Below are 5,715 nucleotides of genomic sequence, written 5' to 3' on the forward strand. Positions count from 1 at the left end.
AAAAAAAAAAAAAAAATCCTTGATGATTGGATGCGACAAAATAAAAAATTAATAATAATCAATAAACAATATCTTCAAGTGATTCAATATTAATGCATTTAAAAAAAAAATTCAAAAAAGAAAAAAATAGAAAAATGATGACATTGGAGTCAAGGAGGGGTTTGAGTTTCAGCCTACAAAGCAACATTTGAACCAAGTAATAATGGAAAGACAAGCCAGTTGACTGGTTCTTGAATTAATAAACCCATGTTTTGAATCAATCAATTTGAAAAAAGTGTAGTAAGAAGTTAGAGGTGAAAAAGAGGGGTAATCTGGGTATTTTAAAAGATTAGGGGAGAAAGAGATGTAAAAATAAAAAAGCAAGGGAGTATGAGAAAAAAGGTAAAAAATAAGGGAGTTTTAGTAAATATAGGCCAGGGAGTGATAGTACATCTTTCTTTCTTTCTTTTCTTTTTTTTCTATCAAAAAAACTGTAACACCAAATATGGAATTCAAGCCCCACATCTCCCTTCCTCCATCATCTTTCTTTCTCTTTTTTATTCCTCTAAATTCCTCACATCTCCCTACTTAATCTCTCCAATTTTTTTCACTCTCTCCCAGTTTCCGTGTATAATAATTTATTTCATAATTTTCTTGTTGTTTCTTTTTTATTTTAAAATTCTTTCTCCATCCCATTTCCCTTTTTCTCACTTACTCACTCTCACATGTCTCCCTCTCTCCATCTTTCTTTCTTTCTCATTTAATAACAGAAGTGCCACCGAATATGGAATTCAAATCGCACGTTTCCCTTCATCTTTCTCTCTTTTTCTTCAACCCACCCCCTCCTCCCAAAAAAAAAAAAAATCTATGACAATAAATATAGAATTCAAATCGCAGCTTGTGGGAATCAAACCCCCCATTCCTTCCTCGTCCATAATAATAGGAAATAAGATTTATACAAAATAGGAAACATGATTTACCATCAGAACTAATCCATTAGTTAATTGAGTAGAAAATATATATATCAAAGAGCAGCATATGGAGAAGGAACTTACAGTTACACTAACACTGATATCTTTGTCCTCTTTTTAAGCCAATTTCCACAAGTAACTTTCTATACACCGGTTTATGTCTCTTTCTTCTTCTCGTTTTTAATAAAGATCTGCCATTTGCCAGGAGTACCAAGATCTAAGCTTGCTTTCATTTAATGCAGAGAGACACAACTGGTTTGACTACTGAGAACAAAGAACTCAAAATGGGGTTGCAGGGTATAGCGTAACAAGCACAGCTAGGAGATGGTATGTATATTGGAGAACGAAGTGCTCTATTATTTGGTAAGGTTCTTATTGTGCTGGACCAATCCAGATTGTGTCCGTCTTCTTTTATTGCAAAAAAGTGCAATAAGATTTATTATTATTATCATTAGTTTTTTAAATAATAACAAGTGCAATTAGATTTGATTAGACTGAAACTGAAAATATGTGTTTGGTGCCTTTCAGCTCTGAATAAGACCGTGAGGGATGATGTACAGCGGCTTTGGATATCTACTGGACAATTACCAATTGTCAATGGTAACTCCTTCAACCGAGGATTGCCTACCCAGTTCTTCCCTGGATCCCAGCCTCTAAGCCATTTTGGCACTCGTTAGACCCAGCAGTAGATCCGCACTCAGACATCTCCCAATGGTCAGCCCCAACAGGATTTCCATTAGAGGACCTAATTGCATCCTTGACCCAATAAATTTGGTGCCAAAGTGTCCTTATGACAAATTGGTAATCACAATTCAGAAGCTAAATTGTTGTCGGTTGGATTTTGTATCTAGACTGTATATATATTAGTATATGTATATGATTATGTGGTGCAGGTAGGGTTGTGAAGAGTGTCTTAACTCGGATCAGTCCTTGCATCGTTTTTACATATAGGTAGGCTTTCTTTAGAATCCGAATAATGTAGCAGATCAATTAGCTTCTGATGGACTATCATGTGGATGGTGGATGGATGAACATTTTAGTCCAATTGTCAATTAGGAAATGTTGGAGACTAGTTACCTTCAGTTTTGGGTATTGCTTTTTGTGTTTTGACTTCCCTTTATATATGCAGTTCAGATTCTTATGTCTTACCATTTGTGATTGTTTGCTGTAAGAGTGGTCAAGGGCATTGAGCTACATTTTGTGTTTTAGCCAGGCCTATTCTTTTGACTAATGCTCCTAAATCCCCTTTCTCTGGTACAAAAATTTCATTCTTACTATTACTATTAATAGTAATTATTTTCATTTCAGTTCAGTTGAGATTCCAACTTTTGCTTGTCTTATTGGTTTCGATAGTGGCAATTTCTTCGCCTAACAAAAACAAGAATTAGGTATAAAATTTGATGATAGGCTTCCATTCATATATCATTCAAATGGTCCAAATGTGGCTTTAATTGCTTAGTTCATTGCTTCAGCTGTAATTATTTTGAAACTTGATCTCTTGTTCTCAATTGTTTATCTTTATAATAAAAGTTTATCTATTTTTTTCCTGGAATGAGTGCATATATTAACTGGGTAGATGAATTTAGTTTTTTATTATTAGTCTTTTTGTTGGAATTGGTGCATATATTAACTGGATTGATACATTTAGTTTTCTATTAGTCTCCCAACCCCTTAGTTTTCTTCATGTAATGAATAATGTCTCATATTCAAGTAATGTTGCATGAATCATTTCTTGTTATCTTTCCTATCTTTTTGGGCAGAAAACTGTTAATGGAGGAACTGTAAGTTAGCAACCTTTTTATATAGGAAACTTGATCACTTGTTCTCTATTATTTTATTTATTTATTTATATTTTTGTTGGAATGAGTACATATATTAACTGGATTGATACATTTAATTCCTTATTATTATTCTTTTTTGCTAGAATGAGTGCACAATACTGGGTAAATGAATTTATTTTTTTATTAGCCTCCCTGTCCCTTAGTTGCCTCCTATGCAAGTGTGCTGCATGAACCATTTCTTATTATCTTTCCTTTCTTTATTTTTTGGTAGAAATGTGAACAAGTGGATATGTATTAATTTCTCGTGCAATGTGTATAAAAGTGTTGCCCATGGGTTTTGTCATGTACTTGTTCAAATGTGACATTTCAGGGATGGTATGCATTGAAAAATATGTGTTGGCATTTGGTGGTGAAATATGTGTCAATGGCAGTTTCTTCATTTGGTTCATTTTTTTTTTACCAATATTCTCTATTTTTTTTCCAAGTTGTTTAATCCTGAACCACTACTTTCGCCCTACAATACTCGTCCTTATTAGGTTGAGAGAACCTTGAAGACTACGTACCATGATGCCATGAAAAACTCCAGCCACGGGGAAAGGAAATTGGCTTACTGATCATTATTTTTGCTAATAATAATGGCTCTCCGCATGGTATGGGACTCCAAATGGATTTTTTTATTTGGATGTTGTTTCTCCTTTCAATGTTATTTTGACTTGGAAAGGAAAATGGTGGTCATCCGTCCTAGAAAAGAAAGAAAAAGTGATGGTCTATTATCATCTCTTTACCGTCAAGCCATGGTTGATGTTGAAAGTTGGAGCTGATGTTGTGTTGCACATGGATGCACAAGAAAAGGAAATGATCAGGTTAGTCTCTCATCTTGCTTTTTTGGAACTAATGAGGCTTCTTAACATTGTGAAATGTAATGTGTTATTGTAGGTCTGATTTGAACCGATTTTTTTTGGCTTTGAATCCTACACTTATTGTTGTGGATCTTTGAAGAGAATGGGGAATGAAAGGGCGGGAAGATGCTATTATCCAAAGAACACAATGTACCCGTACCAGTTACAAAGAAATCTATCTACATTAGAGACCAGAACTTATGGAACCTGAGCCATGAGGTAAATCTACCTGCTTATTTATTTATAAATGTTCTAAGCCAATAACTTCAATGCGGAATTGATGATTGGTATGAAAAATATATCTAAAATATTCAATTTCATTGTTTATCTGAGTAGTTTTGCTTTCAATTGGCTTTTTCTTTAGTGTGGTGGTTTGCTTGCTTCTTCCAGCTGATGGCCATGCCGAAGGTGAAAGTGGTATCTGCTACTACTTTTGTTTGAGTTGTGTTCTCTTGTTGGTTTTATCCAACATTCTCTGTAAATCATTTTCTTCTTCTTTAATACAAATGATCTTTAGTGAAGAAAGTGTTAACTAAAATGGAGAAAATGTTGCACTAGATTATTTACCATGTCTTACACACTGGTCACCGAATTTGTTACAGAAGTTTGATATAAACTATTTATGCAAGAAAAACGAATCCTCCCATCTATTTTGCATAACTTTGAAACATATCTGAAAATTGGGTTGAACTCCTAGTTCGTGTGACACCCAAGAATATGGCAAGTATCAGACCTAAATGGGAGATCGGTGAAGTGTCCCTACCAAGAATACGGCAAGTACCAGGGAGTTTGGGAGATTGGTGAGGGTGTGCAAACTTTAGTCCTACATTGCCTAGGGAGAGATTACTGGGCTAGTTGATAATCTCTAGCTTACTTAACATGGCACAATGTGTTTTAAAGCCTTGGGGCCTATGAGCCAAAGAAAATATTGTGCAAGGTTAATGGGGCCGAGGCGTTTCAATTGGTATCAAAGCAGACCCCGACAGCGTGTGGGGCTACAACAAGCCTTGAGGCCCATGGATCAAAGAGGATAATATTATGCAAGGTTAATGGGCCCATGGCATTACAGTTCATCTCAAAGATCTCTCGACATTTTCCTCTAGCCTCCTAAAGTAATGCTATCAATCTTTATTGTCATTGGATTTTTTTATCCCTTAGAATTTCTTATGGAAAGATCTGATATTTGAAAAGATTGATTGGATTGTCCATACATTGTTTATAAAAGAACCTCAATTTATAATGGCACTGCATTCAGCAAATTTATGTTAGACTATTGATCAACTCTATCAGCCTTTTATAGTGTTGAACTATCACATCTTCACTTGTTGATGTAAGTACTCTATAATATATATGGTATTTTTTGTTGCAATTTGATACTAAATTTAAAGTTAGAAACTTGGTGAGATATCATACATAACCTCTTCTTTTCTTAGAATGCCTATTTTTGGAGCTTCTTTCTAAATATATTAAATGTTTTGGAGAGGAATTCTGATTTTCATTCTTTTATGCCCTAGGCCATAAGAGGATGAATCTATGAGTAAGACCACCCTCATTATAAAATATACAAATGACATCCCCACTTATTTAGTCTATTTTGAGGTTTTTTTTTTCTTGTCATGGTTTGTTAGTATGATATATGATTTTGTACAAAAAAAAAAAATGTTGTAATTTTCTATCGTTAGTTAAAATTTAAAATTAATATTTAATAATCATCTTAAATTACTTCAATGGATATCATATATGATTGCAATATATTTAGTTTGATGTAGACATTTTGTTCTCTCTCTCTCTCTCTCTCACACACACACACACACACACACGCGTGCATTTGCACGTGGCATTTTTACTTATATATATATAATAATAATCATTACCCATATGACTAAATCATTAACTCCAAATAATTCTATATTTGGATTTTTTTTTTTTTATTAATCTACTTTGCATCCAAAACCATTTGCTATAAATTGTAAAACATAAATTACAATCATATGACACTCTTATGCAATTTGGGGCCATGGAAGTGAAGGGTTTTGAATAATACAATAAAGGGTTGTGATGGAGAGAGAGAAGATCTCATGGTAG

Source organism: Macadamia integrifolia, unplaced genomic scaffold, assembly GCF_013358625.1.
Source record: "Macadamia integrifolia cultivar HAES 741 unplaced genomic scaffold, SCU_Mint_v3 scaffold_157A, whole genome shotgun sequence".
Lineage (NCBI taxonomy): Eukaryota > Viridiplantae > Streptophyta > Magnoliopsida > Proteales > Proteaceae > Macadamia > Macadamia integrifolia.